This window comes from Apium graveolens, chromosome 1, assembly GCF_009905375.1.
Source record: "Apium graveolens cultivar Ventura chromosome 1, ASM990537v1, whole genome shotgun sequence".
Taxonomy (NCBI): Eukaryota; Viridiplantae; Streptophyta; class Magnoliopsida; order Apiales; family Apiaceae; genus Apium; species Apium graveolens.
The window spans coordinates 207139908-207163961 of NC_133647.1; the positions used below are offsets into that span (position 1 = coordinate 207139908).

Genomic DNA, 24054 nt, shown 5'->3' on the forward strand with positions numbered 1-24054 from the left:
GTGTAAGCGTAGCAGCGTTTTTTAATCTAATGGCTGATAATAAATATACATTCAATCAACTGCTCTTATTACACCAACTCAGCAATCCAAGTGAATGTTTTTTCACCAATCACATGGTGCCACCTCATCACAAACAAGTGTGAAAAAATATTTTAAAAAATTTATCTTGTTCATCGGGAACGAATCCCGTGTTGGGAAGAAGTGCTTTTACCAGATTTTTCTAATCCTGACATTCGAGATGAATTTGAAATTTTTTAATACTTTTTTCATGTGACTAAAATAAGTATATCTTAACATCCATACGGTTGGATCGTTGAAAAAATCATTTAAAAAAATTATCTTGTTCATCGGGAACGAATTTCATGTTGGGAAGTAGTGCTTTTACCAGATTTTTCTAAACCTGACATTCGAGATGAATTTGAAATTTTTTAATACTTTTTTCATGTGACTAAAATAAGTATATCTTCACATCCGTACGGTTGGATCGTCAAAAAAATCATTTAAAAAATGTATCTTGTTCATCGGGAACGAATCCCGTGTTGGGAAGTAGTGCTTTTACCAGATTTTTCTAATCTTGACATTCGAGATGAATTTGAAATTTTTTAATACTTTTTTCATGTGACTAAAATAAGTATTTCTTAACATCCGTACGGTTGGATCATCTAAAAAATCATTTTAAAAATTTATCTCTTTAATCGGGTATGGAAAAAAATCTAGTACGAGGCAACATCCAACGGTTTTCTATGAAAAAGTCTTGTCTGAAATAAATAGTGACAACAGTTTTTTTGAAAAAAAAACCGTTGTTTTAGATGATCAACTTTTTTAAATCCTACGGCTGATATTAAATCTACTAAAAATCAACGGCTCTAATTACACCAACTCAACAATCCAAGTGAATGTTTTTTCACCAATCACATGGTGCCACCTCATCACAAGCAATGCTTCAGAAATTTTAAGAATCAGACTTACAGACAATGATTTTCTATGAAAAAAGGTTGTCTTAGATGAACATTGACAACATTTATTTGAACAAAAGCTGTTGTGTAAGTGTAACAGCGTTTTTTAATCTAATGGCTGATATTAAATATACTTTCAATCAACTGCTCTTATTGCACCAACTCAGCAATCCAAGTGAATGTTTTTTCACCATTCACATGGTGCCACCTCATCTCCTCTTAATGAACGTCTCTCATTATACCAGCTCACCAATACAAGTGACAATGGTTTTATGAGCAAAACGCTTGTGTGATGTCATGACATACAACAGAATAAAAACACTTGTATGTCAAGTGATATTTAGACAACACAATGGAAGTACGTTGTTTGATTCCAGCTTAACTAATCCATTGAGAAAACACTTGTCTCATTCCAACAACGGTGTTTCACAATGTTGTCTCCATTACTTTCAGACAATGCAAAATTAAACTGTTGTACAAACTACCTCATTTGCATAACATATCTTTAGAAAGGTTTGTCTGTGTCGATTACCTAGACAATAGTTTTTAAAGCATTGTAGGAATGATGAAATCTTTTTATTTAAACAACACCTTATCTCATAAAACGGTTGTCTGATACGATATGCTAGACAACAGTTTTAAACCTATTGTAGTAAAGGGATTCACACAACACCTGTTTTCTGGTTTTTAAAAAACTGTTGTGTAAAATTTCTGGGCAACACTTTTTTAGTCAAGCGTTGTCTGATGGGTGTTGTCTGATGACATTTTTCTTGTAGTGAATGAGTAGACAATCTTTGTTATTTTGGTGAATTTACAGGATCTTATATTATAACACTCCCCCTCACTTGAAAGCCCATTTGTGGGTCGAATAGTGGATGACGGGCGCTCATCTTTGGGGCTTAAATTTTCCTTTCATATCCCTCATAAATTGTGAGAAATGTTGGGGGTGGCAGGGATCGAACCTGAGTCCTCTGCCATCCTGAGCTCTGATACCATGTCAAGGAACGAGTTACTCTAAAAACCTTTAGAGAATGGCCCTTTACAGGATCTTATATTATTCTCACAAGACATAAGTTAACTTCACATTTCTAGTACTCCTTCTTAGATTCAAATTATCAATTGAAGATGCATTGTGTGTACAATGATCATTAGATGAATTGTCTTGATGAAAATTTGTTGAAGTGTCAGGTGAAGAATCATCCAAAGAACCCATAGGTATGGTGACTTCAGGAGTGTCAAAAAACTGAAAGATATCTGGAAATTCTGTATCATGAAGAGATTTGTGATCAGTAGATACTGGTAATAAGAAATAAGGTGCATTCCCAGAAATTTGCTTGTGATGGAGAGGAAAATGGTGCTTATGAAATATTAGATCTCTGGAAATAAATATATGTCATGTCTACATATTAAGAACTTTATATCCTTTATGACCAGCAGGATATCCAAGAAAAACACATTAATTTGCTCTATAAAATAAGGCTCTCGCAATTAATACTTAAAAATCATCAACAGAATTCATCCTCTCAACTCATCTAATTGATGATGTGTACAATAATCAATCAACAAAGAACATATGAAGAAAAATCGCTCAAAAAGCTTGAAAAAGGGATGAAATACCTCAAATTTATGTACGAAAGAAAGTCAAAATACTTACTTGAAATCTTCATCAAAAAAATGCTCATAATCGATTCTGGTTGCTTTGATACCATGTTACAATTTGCAATTGATAACATGTTAGTTATATGATTAAATACTGAGAAAGTTACACTACTTTGATTGCAGAAAAATAAAGAAACTTGGTACTGTTGGGATTACATTCTGGAAAGGAAAGATTACATAATAAAGACTACAGCTAACTGAGATCCTAAAGAACAGGAGTACAAACAGGAGTACATGACCATAATAATCTCCAGCTTATTAAACTAGACTCCTAAAACACTGCAACTACCTGAGACCAAGTCTGCTGCACTATCAAAACTACAGACACGTAGATTTATTCAAGGACCAAAACAAAATAGACAAACCAAATAAGTTTAGATTAAATATAATTCCAACATACTCCCCCTTAATCTAAACATCCTCGAGATTTTTAACTCCCAACAAGTTCCTCATCTTTTCGAACTTTGCTGTTGCCAGTGCTTTAGTAAGAATGTCTGCGCGCTGTTCACTGGTGTTAATATGTTTTATAACAATCAGACCCTGCTCAATACAGTCTCTAATAAAATGATACCTCAAGTCGATATGTTTACTTCTCCTATGGAAAACCGGATTGCGTGCTAAATCGATTGCCGACCTGTTAACAATATACAATATGACTGGTCCTGGTTTGACATACATAACACAGCTGAGAACACGCTGAAGCCAAATAGCTTGACACGCAGCAGCTGTTGCTGCCATAAACACTGTTTCGCATGAAGACAAGGCTACACACCGCTGTTTCTGAGATAACCAGGTAATCAAGTTCTCGTCAAGATAAAAGGCCATTCCTCCAGTGCTCTTCCTATCATCTGTGCTACCTGCTAGATCGCTGTCCGAGAATTCAGATAAAATGTAGTTTCCTTGTCCACGTTTGTAGACCAAACCGTAGTGCAGGGTTCCTTTCACGTAACGACATATCCTTTTTACGACATTTAGATGAAGTTCAGTAGGCCATTCCATATAGCGGCTTACTATGCCCACAGTGTAAGCAATATCAGGTCACGTGTGCACCAGGTATCTCAGCCCACCAACCATGCTTTTATAGAGAGTAGAGTCTACAGGTTTTCCCAGATGATAAGCATGGAGAGTCAGCTTGTGCTCCATTAGAAATCTGGCAGAATTGCAGTCTGCCAGACCTGCCTTTTCCAAGTCTTTCTGAGCATATGATGACTGACACACCTCAATGTATCCTGTGTGTTGTGTTACTTCCAAACCCAGATAGTAAGTCAGTCTTCCAAGATCAGACATGTCAAATTCACCATTCATCTCCCCCTTGAATTTGGCAATGGCTGATAAACTAGTACCTGTGACAAGCAGATCATCAACATAAACGCCTATAATTAAACTTTCTGTACCATCTCTCTTAGTATAAATAACATACTCGTAGGGGCATTTTGTAAAACCAAGTTTTAGTAAGTGCTGATTAAGACGAGAATATCAGGCCCTCGGGGCTTGACGAAGGCCATACAAAGCTTTTAGTAAATTATAAACTTTGTGTTCTTGACCCTTTTTAACATAGCCCTTTGGTTGAGAGACGTACACTTCCTCTTGAATGAATCCATTGAGAAACGCAGATTTGTCGTCTAGGTGATGAACCTCCCAATCGTTTTTAGCTGCTAGAGCCAAAAGTAAACGCACGGTTTCCAACCTCGTTACTGGAGTAAATACTTCTTCGTAGTCTATACCATGACATTATACATATCCTTTTGTAACTAGACGGGCCTTGTGTTTTGTTACTTCTTCATGTTGATCCTTCTTCAACTTAAAAATCCATTTTAAGTCGATTGCTTTATGACCCTGAGGCAAATTCACCAGTTCCCAAGTGTGGTTTTTCTCTATTTGCTCGATTTCTTTGTTCATTGCAGCTGTCCAGACCTCATCTTTGACTGCTTGATCGAAACAGACAGGCTTATCGATGCCCATAAGCAATAACTCATCTGCGAGTTCAATCTCAGTCGTGTTATTATAAATGTCTGCAAGAGATCGAAAATACCTGGGCTGTTCACTGTTGTCACCAGAAATGCTGAAGTTTTTCGTGTCTGCGTTTCCAGTTTGAACACTACTCTGTGTGTGAGTTTGTGGTATAGACGAACCAGATTGGGATGGGCTTGACATTAAGGTTGTAGACTCAGACTGTGTTGATGATACTGGCGTGTTTGGAGACGCTGGTGTGGCTGGTATATGAACATCTCGTGCAGCTGTAAACACTTCGTCCAAATAAAATTGTCCAGGAGTACCAGACTCAAGGTTGTTTTCTGTTCCCCACTGCCAACCTTTAGCTTCATCGAAAGTTACATCCCTACTAACGTGTATTCTTCCAGAAAGAGGGTCATATAATCTATACGCTTTTGTCCCTGGTTCTCGGCCAAAATGCACAACTAATTTACTTCTGTCATCTAACTCTTTCTTGTGTACAGCTGGTATCTTCATGTATGCAGTACAGCCAAAGATTTTCAGAGAGTGAACACTTGGTTTCTGGCCAAGCTTCATGGGGACTGATATTTGACATTATTCGAGTGGGCATTTTATTCAGAATGTAGACATCATATTGAACAGCTTCCCCCCAGTACTTTGATAGAACGTTTCTCTCCTTTAACAGACTCCTTGCCATGGCAACTAAAGTAATGTTGCGGCGCTCTATGACACCATTTTGTTGAGGTGTGTAGGGTGCCATATAATGTCTTGTTATGCCATGTTCCTCACAAAAGGATTGAAATTCTTTGGAGCAAAATTCACCATCCCGATCCGTCCTCAAAGTCGGAATTTTATGATTTTTACCATTCTGGACTAACAATTTAAATTTCTTAAAAACAGGCAAGGCTTCATCTTTGGTTTTAAGCATATATACCCACATCATGCGTGTATGATCATCTATCAACAACATAAAATAACGATTTCTAGCTGGTGTATGGGGAGTTATTGGTCCACAGAGGTCTAAATGTATCAGTTCTAAACTATTATGAGCAAAGTAATTTGTCTGAGATGGGAAAGACTTACGGTTTTGTTTTGTCAAGAGACAGCCATTGCACAATTCTTTCGGTTGATTGATGTAAGGCATTCCACGAGCCATGTTCTTTGTTGACATTAGATGCATAGCTTTGAAGTTTACATGCCCGAGACGCTGGTGCCACAACCATGCTTGTTCCTCGCCTTTTGACAGCAAGCACCGTTCTTGTGTATCTTCAATTTGAATTTTATAAAGTCGGTTACTTGACCTCTTGACTTGAATAAGCAGTCTTCCACAACTATCGTATACCCATAAGCTTTCTCCATTCATCACGACTCTATTTTCCTCCTCGGATAGTTGTCCTAAGCTGATTATGGTGCTTCGAAGTGTGGGAATAAAATACACTCCATTTAGGATTTTGGTGTATCCATTTTTACAAAAAATTCTGATCGACCCCTTTCCCTCGATTTTTACTAGTGACCCATCACCAAACTTTACCTCACCTTTTACTGTTCTGTCCAGTTTTTCAAATTTATCTCGACGCCCTATCATGTGGTTACTCGCTCCATTATCGAGGTACCACGTATTTTCTTTAATTCCTTTGGCACTACTTACACTGTTGCCCTCAGTAAAAAGAATTAAATCATCTGCATTACTATCACATATAACCATCAACAATGCAGGCTCATCGTCATTCGCTTGTGTCAGATTCACTTCACCTTTCTGCTGTCTAAATTTTCTTGGCCTTCGACACTCGGCTGCGAAATGGCCATAGCCACCACAGTTAAAGCATTTAACCTGGCTTCTGTCACGAACAATGCAGTTGTCTTTAGTACGATAATCTCCTCCACTAGACGTGCCCATTTTACCAGATTTCTTCAACCATTCTTGTCTTGTAAGAAGCAGCTTCCCGTCGCCATTCTCTCTTTTGTGCCACTCTTCTCCAGTCAGCAAAAGTTGTTGTCCCTCGTTGTATTCAGTTGGTCCCTGTAAGCGTTCTTCGTGTGCTTTCAGAGACCCGATGACTTCTTCTACAGTCATGACTTCCAAGTTTCCAAATTGCTCGATTGCAGAGGCAATCTGCAGAAACTTGCTTGGGACAGAACGTAACAGTTTTTTTACCACATATTCTTCTGTGATTTTCTCCCCCAGTGACCTGATCTTTGTAACCAAACCATTTAATTTCATACAGAAGTCGTCCAGCTGTTCCGAGTCCTTCATTTTTAGTGACTCAAACTCTGATTTAAGAGTTTGCGCCTTCGCCTTCTTCACTTTATCTACACCCAGGCACAGTGTTTCGATTGCCCCCACGCCTCCTTGGACGTCTTTCTCTCAGCAATTGTCAGCAACATATCATCTGGTAGTCCTTGGTAAATAACGGCCAAAGCACGCTTGTCTATCTTGTCCTCTACAGCATCTTTAGGATCCTTTGGCTCTATTGCATCCCACACCCCATGTGCCTGCATAAACACCTTCATTTTCATGGCCCAAGTAGTGTAGTTGGTCTTTGTAAGCATTGGATAACTCAGCCCAAAAGAACCCTTCTTGCTCTTGCTTAACTCCATCTGAGTGTCAACTCGAGTGTGTCTCCCAGGTGTGTGTTTGAAGCTCTGATACCAGATGTTAGTTATATGATTAAATACTGAGAAAGTTATACTACTTTGATTGCAGAAAAATAAAGAAACTTGGTACTGTTGGGATTACATTCTGGAAAGGAAGATTACATAATAAAGACTACAGCTAACTGAGATCCTAAAGAACAGGAGTACAAACAGGAGTACGTGACCATGATAATCTCCAGCTTATTAAACTAGACTCCTAAAATACTGCAACTACCTGAGACCAAGTCTGTAGCACTATCAAAACTACAGACACGTAGATTTATTCAAGGACCAAAACAAAATAGACAAACCAAATAAGTTTAGATTAAAAATAATTCCAATATAACAAAGTATAAAACTCATTATATTCAAATATGCAATTAAATATTCACAAAATCAACAAATTAACTAACTCATATTTTTACTTCAACTTCTCATACCCTCGTACTCTCTCCAATGAGAGTAGGCGGCTCGCTCTTTCCCATTCTATCATTCATTCAGTATATCTACAATACTCTATCGCCGTTTAATCATTTTCACTCTTCCATATTCTCTTTTATTTTATTGTTTTTCAAAATTTAGAATAAACATCTTTTATGGGTGTGAGCTAATTCTTTTTGGTGAGATCTTTCATGTACCTTATTAACAAGTTTGTTCCAAATCTTTTTTGGGTGTGAGTATGTTTTGTTTAAAGTATTTGTGTCTTTTGCAGTGGTTCCGTTAGAAACAATTTATATGGTTTTTAGGATCTGGATTTCTTGCATCTAAACTGAGACGGTGAATATCTCAACTGCTTAATTTTTCACAACTAAAGATTATTAATAGTTTGGGGTATTTTTTCCTCCGATTTTAGTTGATGTAACTAAAAATTCTGAATATTGGGCCATTAATGTGAAGGTTATCTTAAGGGTTGTGATCGCTGAATTGGTGGGAAAGTTATTATAATCTTTTTATTTCAAAAAATATTATTTTATTTGTTAAGCAATGTGAAAATAAGACGACTATTTATTTAGTTAGTTTATTTATTTCCCATTATTATCAATTGGAGGTTTGTTCGGACTATGTTCCCGTATTTTAATGAATACATTCTATTTTGTTTGTCAAAAAAAAATATTAGACTTGGGTATTTTAAAAAAACACTTGTAACATTTATTTTCAAATATATATTACTGTTTTTATTCTATAATTGTAGAAATTAAATTAAATTATACAAATTACAATTCACATCCCCTACTTTGAATTATACAAATCCGATTCAACATGCACCATTTTTACCAAATCATTTGGTCATAATTGTTGTTTCCTAGAATATATCTCATATTTCCTTTTCAAGAATAGATTAACTATGTTATTGAAGACAAGAATTTGGGCTAAAAATTTGACAAAATTTGGCAAAAAGGGTGCAATTTGAATCGGATTTCAAAGAAAGGGATGAAAACTGCAATATTTGAAAGTAGGTATACAAAATTGATTTTTGGACAAATTTAAGGGGTGCAAAATGCAATATATATTAAGTTAAATTAACTGTTATATTAAAATTGATATAGTAAATATTTTGTTTGTTTACTTCACTTTTACACTTTATTAAACCTTAACGGTTGATAGTTTATTTATGTAATATCCGTATTTTTATTTTAATTATTATCTATTTAATATTTGTATTAGTTAGAAATAGATTAGAATTAGTAATAATAGTAATTTTTAATACAATTTGATTTGGAATAGAATTAGTAATTATATTATTAATTAGATTAGGGATAGGATTCTATTAATTGTGGGCTTGTGGGCCTATAAATATATATATATACAAGTTATGTCCTATTCTATGTCTTTTTAATTGGAGCCGCTCTTAGAGGCTAGGGTTTGAGAAGACAAGAAGATCTTAGAAGTTTATTCTTGTGTTATTCGATTGATCAAGGTACGGGAATCGATCTTTTCTTCTTCATAATCATATCATGTTCATCTTCTTATTTGTTTGTGCTGAAATTCGTATGTGATAAAATCAGCATCTCGTATCTGTTGTAAAATCCATAACTTATTCGTTTGTACACGGAATTCATTGATTCTTGATTTTCTGGAAAGCTTGTTTCGATACCTACAACTTCCATGTTTACATATTTTGTGGAATCAGCCTCTAACTATGTGCAAATATCCATTCTTTGTGACCCTTCAGATTTATGACGTGAACAGTTTTTCATACCTTCTAAAATTCGTTATAAATCGATCTTATGTCGGAAAATTACTCATGATATCAATCTGGAAAGCTTATGAAATTCTCTTTCATTATATGGTATACCCATTATATATTTAAATCTTTTAAATTGCCTAAATTGCCTCACAAATATTCTGGTCTGTTTATACTTATCAGCATAGTTGTTTCATGTTCAAAAATTCATATCTTCTTCATTATTCGTCATAAAATTATGATCTTTATAAATTATGAAACCTCTGAGAATTCTCTTTCATTGTCTAGTTATAGTCGAAGTGAGATCAGATTGTCTTTATTGTCTAAATTTGCCTTCTTTGTAATCTGTTCCTGAATAATTTCTGCTGTGATACCTGAACTTCAAAAATTCATAACTAATTCGTTATCAGTGCGTTTTTGATGAATCTTATCATTTTGGAATCCTTGTTAAATCTACTTTATTTCTCCAGTTGACCATTATTTCAAATCCTTAACTTATCTGCTGTTAAAATTCGAATTAGTATAAGTTGTTCACTTTCAATCGTATTTCAACAATCCGATTTAATGGTCCATCAGATGAGGTACGGATTTCATCCCCTTTCTTTCAGTGCTACTCCTTTTATTATTAAATATATCTGATTCTTTCCCTTCATATTTTTATTCATTCCGTTCTTATTCGTTTGATCTCTGAAAATTATTTTAAATCTGTTCTGGAAGTTTTAAATATTTAATCTTGCGAGCTTTAAAATTATGTTTGTTAAATATCTGTTTAGAATATTTGAAATATCTGCTGCAAGTGATTCTTAAAATTGTGAAAATTATTTTATTTGAACCCTTAGAGTGAAATAGGGTATACCGAGTTAACCAGCTGTAGGGGTACTACAGCCATGTCATTGCGGCACCATTGGCATGACACTTCCATGGCAGTGTGATTGGTCATGGCGTATCCTTTTGATAGCTCAGGAGGAGAGCTTTGGCCATTGTGATATTTGTTTCAGGATACGTGGGTGCACCCAGAGTTTGATTTGTGATTTGATTCGACAGTGACGTTGTATATGCCGTACTCGTTAACTGGTTTGTTGCACACATTAGGTACCCTATGATGTGTGTATTTGTTATTTGTTTTGCTCTCGGTATGAAATATCTTAGCCCTCGTTGCTTCAGCCTTACTTATTTTAAAATTTTTGTTTTATTATAAATGGCTGATTATTTTTTTTTTTTTTTTGATCTCTTGTTTTATAAATTGTATTCCAAATCCGTACTGGGCTTTTGGCTCATGCCGTATTCTTCTTCTGGCAGGTACTTAGGGGGACTTTTGGGGCTGTGTGATGGAGCGATACCTTTGTGACAATTTCTTAGGATCTTTGGACTTCTAGCATTTATTTTAGACATTTATTATTAGAGTATTTAATTTTCTTCGCATTTATTGACTTGGATAATTTTGGAGACTTTATAATATTATATGTTGGATTTTAGTGCTCTGTTTTTTTTAGGTTTAGATTTAATAAGTAACCCCTCGTCTCATTTTGGGAAGGGGGTGTTACAATTTACCAACAATATAGGGTTGTGGGTTTGTGTAATATACTCCCTCATCTCATATTATGTGTCACATTTCCTTTTATAGAAGTCAAATTTACCAACTTTTGACTAACGATTAAATATTACTCGTATATTATTTCAAAAAACTAAAAATTATATATGAAAGTAGATTAAATCTACTTTCCCTTCATGTAATTTTTTTATTTTGTTCACTTATAAATTATTAATAAATTTCAGTCAAACTTAAGTGAATTTGACCGGCACAAATCCAAAGAAGAGGCATAATATGAGATGGAGGGAGTACTTTTTATACTTTGATTAGCCTAAAGTTTGATATTTTGTTTAATCATAATATTTGAGTTAGGGTTGTAGATTTAAAGGTGTAGGTGTTTAACTATTAGGAATTAAATTTTAGTTAAAGTGGTAACATTTGAGTAACAAATGTATATATTTTGAGTTAGAGTTATAATATTTGAGTTAAGGTTGTATATTTGAGTTAAATGAATATATGATCACCCGCCAAAGAAAAGGTTGTTAGGGCAGCCGAATGCTTATGCGGTGATTTGGTTATCAATGTTAACCCTACTTTAATGAGCCTTGTCCATATACCCTACCTTATGTAAAAACAAATTAACTATTTCATGAGCCCGGCAGGTAAAATAGTATATGTAACAAATTACCAAATTTAAATAGATGTAAAATTTTACACTAATTATAAATTTCAAAGCACAAATGAAACTACCAAATCAAAATAAAATATATACTATATAAGTTAAAAACTATAAAGATTCTAAATGAGCATATTATAAAACTGGCCACTGACTCAAAATTAACTGTCAAAAATTAAGAGTCATTCATTTCAAAGTAGAACATAATTTAAATTAAAACAAAAATATACCAAACACAATTATTATTATTTTCCCCGGCATATATTTGTTACAATACACTTGATTGCAGATGAAAAATAAATGTTATACACTAAACCAAATTATCTATTAAATCATTTTATTTAAATACAAAAATTGTAAAAAAAAAAGCAACTAAATTAAATCAGTAATTATCAAGCCAAGTTGGTGTATTTTGCATAACTAAAAAAATTGAGGAGAAAAATGTTTATATTTTCCATGGATGTTGCATTTCTAAATATAGGAAAGTTAAAAAGTGATATATAAGTTGGTGATGAAAAGAATATTCTTATATGCTATGATATTTTTAACTTTTGATTGTTATAAAATGTCACATTAAACTTGAATTTGTGCTACTATTGTATATTTAGATTGGAAAAATAAGGAGAGTGCAAAATCAAATTTAAACTTTGGACCCGCTTAATTTAAGTCAATTATTAATCATTCTGTATAATTTACTTTTGTTATTAATTTGATGAAAGTCTTTTTGTTCATTTTATACAATTATTAGTTATATGAAATCACAATTGGAACCATGTTTCTTGTAATTAATTATGTTGTTGAAATTAACATAGGAATTTTTTACTAAGTCTCTACTTCTAACAAAAATATTAACTTAATTTTCAAAAAAATGACTAAATTTTTCTATCATATTTGAACGGGTTTGTAACCACTTTAGCATAAAAATATCATGTGAATAAGGTTTGTTGCAGAGAGATAACATTAAAACAAATTTGAAATTCAAAAAGATGGTAAAAAAGTTAAAAGAGAAATGACAAAATTTAAGTACTATATCTTTAAATTAACAAGAGATGCATGCAAATGAGCATTTAAAATATTAAATTACTATACAAAACAAAAGTTGTCCTCTATCCTAATTTTATTTATATCATTTAAAATATTTAAATTACTACACAAAACAAAGGTTGTCCTCTATCCTAATTTCTTCATATGAAAATAAGTAGTTTAATTCATTTCATATAGTTTCTATAAACATAGAAAAACAATTAATTAAAGTGATATATAATTATATATGACAAGTCAAAGAAAAGGTTGTTACGACACAAAATACTTTTATGGAGGGTGATAATTTGGTTCTACACATGGCTTCTATCTAACATTTTATCAACTGTACCCTAGAATGATGTATGTAAATAAGTTGTCTGATATTAATGGTACTCTAGAATTTACAAATTTTAACAAGTTGTCTATTGAATAACAAATTTACAAACTTAAAGAGACATGAAATATTTAAAGAGACCTGAAATATTACTTACTATGTTCAAATATTTAATTAAACAATTTAGACATTGGAATATTAGGAATTTATTATATAATCAAAATTTCATATGTAAAAATTAAATTTTTTAATTAAATTTTATTCAAGTTAAGTGTGTATATGTTCTCAATTGTACAAGTATTTAGTATAAATCTAATAAGAAAAGTGACTTAATTCTAAATGTCAAAGCATAAATTCAACTTTTAAAACAAAATGTATATATAAAGTTGAGAACTAATAAAGATCTAAATCACTTTCAAAACAAAATCAAAAAAATATAAAACTAACCTTTCATTTAAACAGCGGTTTTTCACTTCAAAGTAGAGCATAAAAAAAAAAACAAAAATATCCCAAACACCATTATTTGATAGAAAATTAATGATTAGTTTGATTATTTATTGGATATTCAAGTTTCTAAGGTCATGGAAATTAACTCCATATAGTAATTATATTAACGTCCTAAATGGCAAGCAAGTAAAATACAATTAGAATGAGATAGGGAAGGGAAGAGAGTCCTGAGGACCTAAAGCATTCCATTACCACCATTCTGATCTTCACCTCCACTCAAGCTGTTCATCCCATTTCCCATGCCAAGAAAATCCCTGCTAAGAATATCACCATACTCACTCTGAACTTTCATCTGCTGCTCCACCAAAACATTGTTATTCACCTCACCAATCAACATCCATCAGCGCATTGTTCACATCGTACATCATTTCTCCATATGCAACATTCATCTGATCACTTAAAGGCTCCATGCCACCTCCATACTGTTGTAAGATACTTCCACCCCCTCTCCCACCACCACCACTCGTTCCATCTCCCAAAGCTCCCCCATAGCTACTAAAAGCTGATCGAACCCATGGGCTTGATAGCGAACTCGTAAACGAATAAGGGCTTGAGGCCCCTTGTCCAAGCAGGGGAGTTAAGGGTTGCTTATGGCTCCATGGGATTAGTAAACCTCCAGCAGGGCCCAGGCTCGTGGAGCTAGTGTTACTAGCATTGGCGACAATGCCAGATGCCATGCAGCTGTAGGGGGTGCAATTTGTTGTGTGCCTTGCCATCTTTTCATTAAGAGCCTCACAAATTGAACGATCATGGGTAAAACTTTGACGCCTGCTATAAGTAATTATTTAATCTTTAAATAACATTCTTTGTATAAGTAAATATTAATTAAGATACATACTTGAAAAAAAAAACTTTTGTAGGTATAAATACATGAAGAAACTATATTTAAAACAAGCTCTTTATGGTCAAATGTGCACTGTTTCTAATTCTCTTTAATTCCAAGTCTTAGAGTACGAAATTATAATTAATATGTTGTAAAGAAGAAAAGAAATGGAGTGTAAGATAAAGGAATAATAATAGAAAAATGTTTGGTGCATAAAATTGTATACAAAATTGTGTACAAAATGATATGGTTTGGTTTTAACTGGAATGGTACATGTATTCACAAAATCAATTTTCATGTCATTTTGTGCAATTTTTGTACACAATTTTGTGCAAGTAGCACTACTCATAATAATATCGAGAATATAATAGCCTCGCTAAGATAATAATTTTTTGCATGGCTTATTTCAACTCATAAGAAATAAAAATAAGGGCTTATTTCAACTCATAAGAAATAAAAATAAAATCGCTAAAGCAAATTTTTTTTGGTCTAAAATAGCCTGCCATTTTGGTAAGACTAAATTCGACCGCTAGCGGTGGAATTTAGGAGCGCTAAATAATTCAGTTGGCAGGAAAATTCAGACCATTTTTTGATGGAGTCAAATTCAACGCACAAAAAATCCGGTATATTACTAAATTCAACTGCAGGCGGTTGTATTTAGCCTTGCCCAATGAAACAAGCGAAATCGGTCGAATTTAAATCAGTTGAATTTAGGCTTACTTTTTTGTAGTGTATTTTAAGAGAATTTTTCAAACTCTTTTCGTATTCAATTTTCAAACACATATTATATTGAGAAAGAGATTCCATAAAATAATTCTAGATCAATTCACAATTTCAAGCACAAACTCGGTTAATTACACCTAGAGCACAACTAAAAGATAAACCAAATATACTCAATCACCTCGAGAAGGTAGTTCCACATTCACAAATATACTCCTTTGTAGCACAGATCTTATTATGAGCCTTCCAGTCACCGTGCACAGCAAACTTCTTCTTACATTTATCAGAGCCGGATTTTTTTTTGCCACTATGTTTTCAAGAGAAATGCTTCTTGATAGCAGTCAGATCTCCTAGTGCTCTTGAGGGATCATGATGAACACAACCAACTTCAGGGAAAATGTAAACCCTTTTCTTGACTTCATCGTTTGTCTTTTGCTTCAGCCCAGGCAAATTATGTCCTCTTCTGTGGAGCTGCAAGTTCTGCTCCCTTTGAAAACTTCTATTGCACACCTCATACCAAAATCGATTTGTTGCCATTAGACTCTGCGGGGAAAGTGCTACAAACTCTGCATCAGGACGTGTCATTTACATATATACACATATCCCAACATCAAATGAACAAATTAAACAATCGAAAAACAATTCAAAAACCATATATGTCTGACTCATCCCCTTTAAATTTCCAAGTAACGGTAAAAGAAAAAATTATATAAACTGACAGTTAATACATACACACACATGCACCCACAATATATACAGCAGATCTTACTTGGATTTCCCCAAAGATACCTCCCTCTTCTTTTAGACGTAGCTGATGGAGAAGAAGCCATGGCAGGACTAGATTTTATGGAAACTCAAATTGATTTTTATTTTTTTACTAGAAAAACATACAAAAGCTCAAATCTGTAGGTACATACTCTCATATTTATAACAATTTTTCAATCATGAAACCCCCACATTAGATAATTATTTCTTATATATATTTGTTTTGCAAATTATTGAAGGTTGGAGGTACACATGAATTTACAAACCATTTCTTTTATAAGTAAATATATTTAGAAAATATCTCAAAAAAGTCACATTTAATGAAAATTTAGGTGCAAGGAAGCGATAAAGAGGAATGTAGTGATGTTGGATGTTACACTTACCTTTTGGCCATATATGCATGGTGAGGGACGTCTCCTTGTCTTTGTATATTGTATTTTTTTATTTCATGACATTGATTAAATAAGTAGATTATATATATATCATGATAACTCCAACTTAAAGAAACAGGCTAAACGCCAAATCCGTCATTCTAGATTAAAAACATGAGTCCAGTAACACATGTCCTTATACGTCAATTAAATCCAACTGAATTATCGATCAATAATTGGGTCGTTTTATATCCATAACAATTGAATATTACAAGAAAAATGCCTATGAGCTCTGAATTGGTTGATATCGTGTCAACATTTTTTAGTGTTAAACTCAAAAACGACCAACTTATACCTACCGTTCATAAGGAGACGGTTTTTTTGTATGAATCCACTTATGTTATTAATTCGGTCGGTTTTTCATGCCCACAAATGATTAATTTTGATTGTTATTTCTGCAGATAAGCCGTATTGGCTCTAGAATAACTTTTTTGGGTTCTACAATTGACATTCCTCCTACGCAAACACGTGCAATATCAACTCCAACCACACCACAATTATAACCAACTAACATTAATGTCAACAACAAAAATAATAAAAATGATTACATTAACCAACCAATCGTTAAAGTAACTACATTTGCTTATTGTACTACATTAAGCAAGCAATCAAATTAATAGACAAATGTTCGAAGCACACAAAACTAAATATACATGAAAATTCAAATAATAGCTCAAAGCATTGTTAAACCAAAAACTAAATAAAATTGAATAGCGCTCTTCGCACCACTGTTTCTTTTCGTGCCACTCTCCTCGTCTTCGCCAAGCTCGATCCTCTTCATCTCCGTCCTCGTTGCCGCTGATGGTGGTGTCATCCATAGTCGACCTAGAGATATTTAAAGCTCCAAGCGATTTTTTTGGTGGGATAATAAATTGAAAGAATGATAAAAAGTAAGATATCAATAATATTTATGTCGGTTCAACTAAGTACTAAAAATATCTTATTTTTTAAGTGATCTTTTCAAAAAAAATTAAAAATTAGGCCCCTAACATTTATTTTATGCCTATATTTTTTAATATTTTTCTTTTGATCATTCATGTATATAACAAAAAATTTGTCCCTCAAAGTTCAATTTTTTCGATACCCTCATTCGTTAGCACAAAGAGTTTGGTCCCAGGGTTGGCTTTGATGTCTTCATCGCCACTTTCTTGAACCTTTCTTATAGCCTAATATATATATAATGTTAAAACGCTTTAAAATAACACTACTAAATCTAAATTGAGAACTTTTAAGATTTTACCTCTTGACAAATTAATATTATATTGTGAATTTTGTGACTTTGGTAAAGTAAATGGTTGTACATTATATTCTAAAAAAGTCTGAATTTTCTCACATAATACATTGTATTGTTACGATAAATTACAAACTAATTTTAGATAAAAAAATACTTAAATGTCATTTGGGTATGAGTTAAAAGATAAAAAAAAAAAAATTATCACTATTTATAATTTTATACTTAAAACATAGAAAGCAATTAATTAAAGTGACATAATATTATATATGTGAAGCCAAAAAAAGGTTGCTAGGGTATGGAATATTTTTATGCGGGTCATAATTTGATTTTTCATATCAACCCTATTTAACAAGCGTTATCCATTTTATCAAATATGTTCTCGATTGTACGTTAACTCCACTAAACAAGTTGTCTATTTCATATTATTAATATCAATTGTACCCTTGTATTACAAACATGAACAAGTTGTCTATTTCAAGCACTATCCTAAAATTGTCTTACAAACTTAAAGAGATGATGTGAAATATTATAGAAGTTCAAATATGCAATTAAACAATTTAGATATGGAATATTAAGAATTTAATATACAACCAAAATTTTATATGTAAAAAATAACTTTTTAATGAAACTTTATTCAAGTTAAGTGTGTACATGAGTTTAATTTTACAAGTGTTTAGTGTAAATTCAATAACGAAAGTGGCTTAATTCTAAATTTCAAAGCAAAAATGTAACTTTCAAAACAATATATATATAGGGTCTTACTCCAATGAGAACTCTAGTATTGTGAGATAAGAGATCTAATCATATCCACTCATTCAAATACAACATATTCATATCTCGCCGTTAATTTAATATTTAATATTTATAAATTTTAATATTCTTCCATCTTCTATCAAATTCTACCACCCATCAACCACCACCACCTCCGGTGACAACCATTCAAATGACGAAGGAACAAATTTTGACTAAATCATCGTAAAACGAGGACACTCCGGTCGGTACGGAGAGGCACGATTGTTTGGCCGAAAAAGCGATTAAGGTTGACCATGCAGATGGATGGATGGAGGGAGGGAGAGGGAGAGAGAGAGGGAGGGAGGGAATCTGATATGCGGGGACGGAATGATGGGGTCGGAGCAGCGGCTGGTACGTGGTAGTGATGGGTAGTGATTGTGGGTGGTTGGTGGGTGTAGTGGGCAGAGAGGTGGATGAAAGAGATGAAGTGTAAAATTAAAATGTATGGTTGTAATTATATTTAGGGATAAAAATGTATGGGTGAGATTTATAAAATTATAAAACAAAGCAAATTTATAAAATTAGCCTTTGACTTTCGAAGCATGAATGCAAATTTCAAAACAAAATTATAAAATTATAAAATTAGCCTTTGATTTATAACGAACAGCTTTTTTATTTCAAAGCATAGCATAATAAAAAAACAAAATATTTCAAAACACCTTTATTTGATAGAAGATTAATGATTAGTTTGATTACTTCTTGGATGTTCTGGTTCTAATTAAGGTCATGGACATCAACTCCATACACCTGCCTGATCACCAACTAGCTAAGATCTCGTGCACAAAAAGCTAATAGTTAGCCACTTTAAACAAATATAGAGCAAATATTTGTACAAAATATTAAGTACTATTTGCTTGCACATGAAAAATAAATACTAATGCAATTATTTTTTGTTCTATAAAATTGTGCATTCTCCTAACCTTAGAATAGCTACTTACAATGTATACAAATAATTTTTTAGTATGATAAAAAGTAATTCAAAAGGAGAGGTGATTATTTCATAATCTACCCCCTTGGCCCTAAGTACATCAAATCTGTTAGTGGATATATATTTAAACATGAAAATAACAACACTAAGCACCTTTTTATATGTGAAAGTTGGTATATGTATGGTAAAATAATCTGCCATATTTTTGGGCTATTGGCTACATAGACCTTACCTTATACAAAATTATACAGTCATGCAAACACATATCATACATATTGCTAAAAAAAACAACACAGAGTGTATAAACTTGAGATAGAGAGGGACACAGGGGCCTGAAGCATGGGTGGCTGAAAAGCCAGGGCTACAGTGGTGAATGAAAGGCCTGGCCTCAGCTGATATGGTAGCTTCCCTGTCCCATGAGTTGGTCGTCTTATTACCACTGTGATCATCATCCCCCCTCCACCTCCACTCACGCTGTTCATCCCAGTTCCCAAGCCAAGAAAATCCATGGTAAGCCTATTAGGATACTCACTCTCAACATTCATCTGTGGATCCCCCAAAACGTTGTTATTTACTTCATGACCAACCAACATTCTACCAGCATTTTGTTAAAATTTGCAATTGATAACAAAGTATAGCCGTAAATTGTGAAATCTACCAAAACAAACTCACATAGTTATCGTAAATGAAGCTTACCGTATAAACTTTCATTAGAGAGATGAACCCATGTTTTGATACAATACTGTGATGAATTAGAGAGAGAGAGAGAGTTTACTGATTGAGAGAGTGAGAGAGAGATCAATCTACATTCCTAAAACTCATTTCTGCAAAACTTAGTTACTAAGCAACTAGCACTGGTCTTTGTTTATACATGAAAGAAGTTTGTTATTTTGCTGAGCTGTCATAATTAACTCCATGCTGAGTTGTTTATGTGCTGATGTCATGGGATGATTTGTCGAGCAGCTGCTTCTCTTTATCATACTGGAATGGCATTAGAACATTTCTAGTTTGGAGAGTAACTCTTGAAAATATCCGGAATAAAGAACTTTAGGGAAAAACTCTGCAAGTTGTGAAGCGGTAGGAACATAAGATAGCTGCACCAATCCTTCTAACACCTTATCCCTTGTAAAATGCACATCAATTTCTATATTCTTTGTGGCTCATGATGCACTGGATTTTTAGCAATGTGTATGGCACTCTGGTTGTTGCAATGCACAGTAACTGGCTTAAGATTTGTAACACCTAGTTCTTCCAATCTGACCAACCAAGTGATCTCTGAAGTCGCAGATGATATTGAACGATATTCAGCTTCATAGGAACTTCAAGAGAAACACTTTATTCCTTTAATTTCCAACTTACTGGTGAGTTTCCTAACAACAGCACATAGCCAGAAATTGACCTCCTAGAATCCTGACAAGCTCCCCAGTATGAATCAAAGTATGCTTTTAGTGTTAATTGCTCACCTCCTTTCAAGGGAATCCCTAGTACTCCAGATGTGGAATCCACATATTCAACACATGCATAAGTGCATCAAAATGTGGGACTTTAGGGGACTGCAGATATTGACTTAAATGTTGGAATGTAGGCAAGATATGGCCTTGTGTGAGTAAGAAAATTAAGTTTTCCTACTAAGCACCTGTAAGACCTAGGATCAGTATATAATTCTCCTTTATCAGCTGAAAGCTTTAAGTTCAAAGGCAGTGGAGTAGCTTTAGTCTTGAAATCTGTTATATTAGCTTCCTTCAGCAATTCTTGTGTAAACTTTCTTTGGGTTAATGTGAGACCTGAAGCAGTATAAGCAATTTCTATACCCAGAAAAAAAAACCTAGTTCCCCTAAATCTTTGATGTTGAATGTCTTGTATAAATGTACCTTGAGATCAAGAATACCTTGTGCGTCATTACTAGTGAGAATTATGTTATCAACATATACTGCAACAATGATAATGCTATCATTGGTTTTTCTAGATGAACAATGAATAATCATTCTTAGATTGCAGAAAATCTTTATTGCATGAATTAGATAATCCCTCCGGAACCAGCATATATACCACTTCAAGTAAATCCATGCAGAATGCATTGTTAACATCTAATTGATGTAACTTCCAACCTTTATGAGATGCTAATACAATGATACACTGACTGTGGTCATCTTCACCACGGTAGAAAATGGTTCTTCTAAATCTATTCCCCGTTTCTGATTATAACCCTTAGAAACCAAACGTTCTTTGAAACCTCAACAGTGCCATCAGCTTTTATGTAGTTGGTTCTGTTAAAGAACTTGTTTGGCTAATCAAAGGATGAAAAGGTGATGGTAAAGCAGAATATGTTTCTAGGTTACACCAAAGCATGAAAAGGTGATGGTAAAGCAGAATATGTTTCCAGGTTACATCAATCACTACAAGGAAAACCGACTCACACAACGGTTTTTTGCCCGTTATCTGATACCCTGAAAAACGGTTGACTATTGAGCCGCCGTCTCTTACATGGATCAGACAACGGGAAAAAACTGTTGTGTGAATGAGCACAGACAACGACCAGAGTAGTAAACCTGTTGTGTTACATCCAGAATAGACAACGCATTCTTGTAACTTATATTGTAAACATCTGTATTAGTCAAGTGTTCTGGAAACGGTTGTGTAGTGTGTCCATAATAATATAAGAACAAAACAAGTAATACAACTCTTATTGTCCTCAAATGGTTGTTCTACAGATCAACACACAACACAAATGAATTAAATAGCTCTTGTAGTAAAATTCTACAGACAACACTTGCATTTTTTTTGTGTTGTAGGAACTCTTCTCATACAAGATTTGTCCTGTTTCTTGTGTTGTGTGATTTAGTTTCACACTTGTCTTTTAGTTTACAATGTGTTGAGTTAGTGTTTAAGACATGATTTTTTTATAACAAATGGTGTTGTCTGAACATAATTAGTTTTATAGAGAAGGGTTTTTTATTGAGTTTGGTATTGTGCGAAAGTCAATATAACAAGCTTTTAGTTTTTGAAATTATTGTGCGAAACAAACTATAAGAATGTTTTAACTGGATAACTTACGGGTTAAAATCCCCTCAGACAATGGTTTCCAAATGCAAAGCAAATAAAGCAACATTGTAAAATTAATATGCCATCAAATTTAAAATCCAAAGAAAAACCATCGAGATTACAACTAAGTCATCACCATTACACTAGCAAACAACCAACCCTCCATTACTCCAGCAATCAACCAACCATCCATTACACCATTTCAACTAAAAACCAACTAAGTATAACCAAGTTCTATCTTAAAAAAATAAGACCATTCGAGTACATGTACTTCGGGACTCTATATTGCTTGTTAAAACATATAAAAATGAAAAATCTGAATTAACTTTCTTTAGAAATTCAGGTGACATTTACATGTGCAAACACACATGACGCTTTCTCTAGTATACGCACTAATATGCCAACTATAAATACCTTTTTTGCTCAACTATATCCAACTATATTTTCCAATGAATTTTTAGCTTTTGAATCCCCTGTAATAGGTTCATATCATCCATAAATTTAGATTCCCAGGGCTTGAAGATTAATAATTGATTTTCCTGTGGTTGGCAGTTGTCCAAGACATTCTCGTGGTCTTTGCTCTCGGGTCTTGTTTTGTCCTGCAAATTCCAATAGAGAAACAAAAATATTAAGCTCCTCGTGACTAAAACTTCCTCTCTTCATAAATTCAATTCCATGTATCAATTTATGCAAATAATAAAATACTTCAGGTTTAATTTAAAACAAAAAGTTCAAACCTAATGATCACTTTTACAAACTCCATTTTCTTCTAGCAGTTATCTTTGTACAGTTCACACAAGAATCTTCAATACACTCTTCAACGATACCAACTTGGCAATCTTTGGTTAGTCAAGTTCAACCTGCAAAAAAAGTATATGTTGTTGATACACGAGAGTTGTGTAAGCTTCTATTTTATTTTGTATTCACACAAGACAATTAATAAAGACCTCCACCAAATCACAAGATTCGACCACACCTTCTAACCCATCACTCACATCTTGTCTTCTATGTTCCTGGTGTGGATGTTGGCTTCCAACAAGTATCGTCCTTTCTATTGAGAAATACCCCTACAACAGTTGCAACTCTAGATAACTTCTTTCCTCCTCTAGAAACAATCTATACATGGGCTTGGTTAAACATATCACAAAGTTTATATAATCTCTCCGCATCCCATTCAAACTTGTTTACCAGGTACTACAAACAACCAATAGTTTGATAAAAATAGAACAAAGTTAAGATACATGCATTCTTGAATCATAGTACTTGCAAAACCAATAATTTCTTAAATCAATCATATAACTTTGTTTAGAATAGACAGCATGAAAATTTATTTAATCTGAAGCAAAAAATATTAATTAAAAGCAATAAAATCAAGATAAGAACAAATCATATATTAAAAGCATCCAAAAATCAAGAATCTATTGAAACAAAATATGTGAATTGAGCAATCATATAACTAAAATTTATCCAGCAGCTAAGAAAACATACATACACTGATAAGAGTGAGCAATCAAAAATTAATTAATATCATAGGACCACCTGCAAAATGGATGAAATAAATTGCAGTATAAAATTACATGACATAACAAATTAGTAGGTTTTTAATACTAATACATTAATTGAACATATGAGCTCCTTTAATAATATATGAAAAGAATATAAAACCCAAGGCAATGAAAATAAAATCATTTAAAAAAGAAATAAGACAAGTTTATACCTTTAACCCAAAAATCGAACTAGGGTTTGCCTTTGAAATCGAGCTTTTGAATAACTCGAGTTAGGGGTTAGTTTCTAAGATTTGAATTGGGGTTTGGGTTTGGATTTAGAGAGGTGAGAGGTTAGAGTAAATTGAGGTGTTAAA

General features: G+C 33.4%; 1 long non-coding RNA gene across 5 annotated transcripts; it reads right to left on the bottom strand.

Moving 5' to 3' along the window:
• Window positions 1-22472: 22472 nt before the first annotated feature.
• LOC141724606 (uncharacterized) lies at window positions 22473-24047 on the bottom strand. Of its 5 annotated transcripts, XR_012576793.1 has the most exons (4): window positions 23911-24041; window positions 23686-23732; window positions 22931-23053; window positions 22473-22792 (listed from the first exon to the last, which is right to left on the bottom strand). It is a non-coding gene; the product is annotated as an uncharacterized LOC141724606 (long non-coding RNA). The 5 variants fall into 5 exon arrangements; XR_012576785.1 differs by lacking the exon at window positions 23686-23732 and having other exon boundaries at window positions 22474-22792; window positions 23911-24047; XR_012576790.1 differs by lacking the exons at window positions 23686-23732; window positions 23911-24041 and adding an exon at window positions 23170-23255 and having other exon boundaries at window positions 22474-22792.
• Between the last annotated feature and the right edge of the window lie 7 nt (window positions 24048-24054).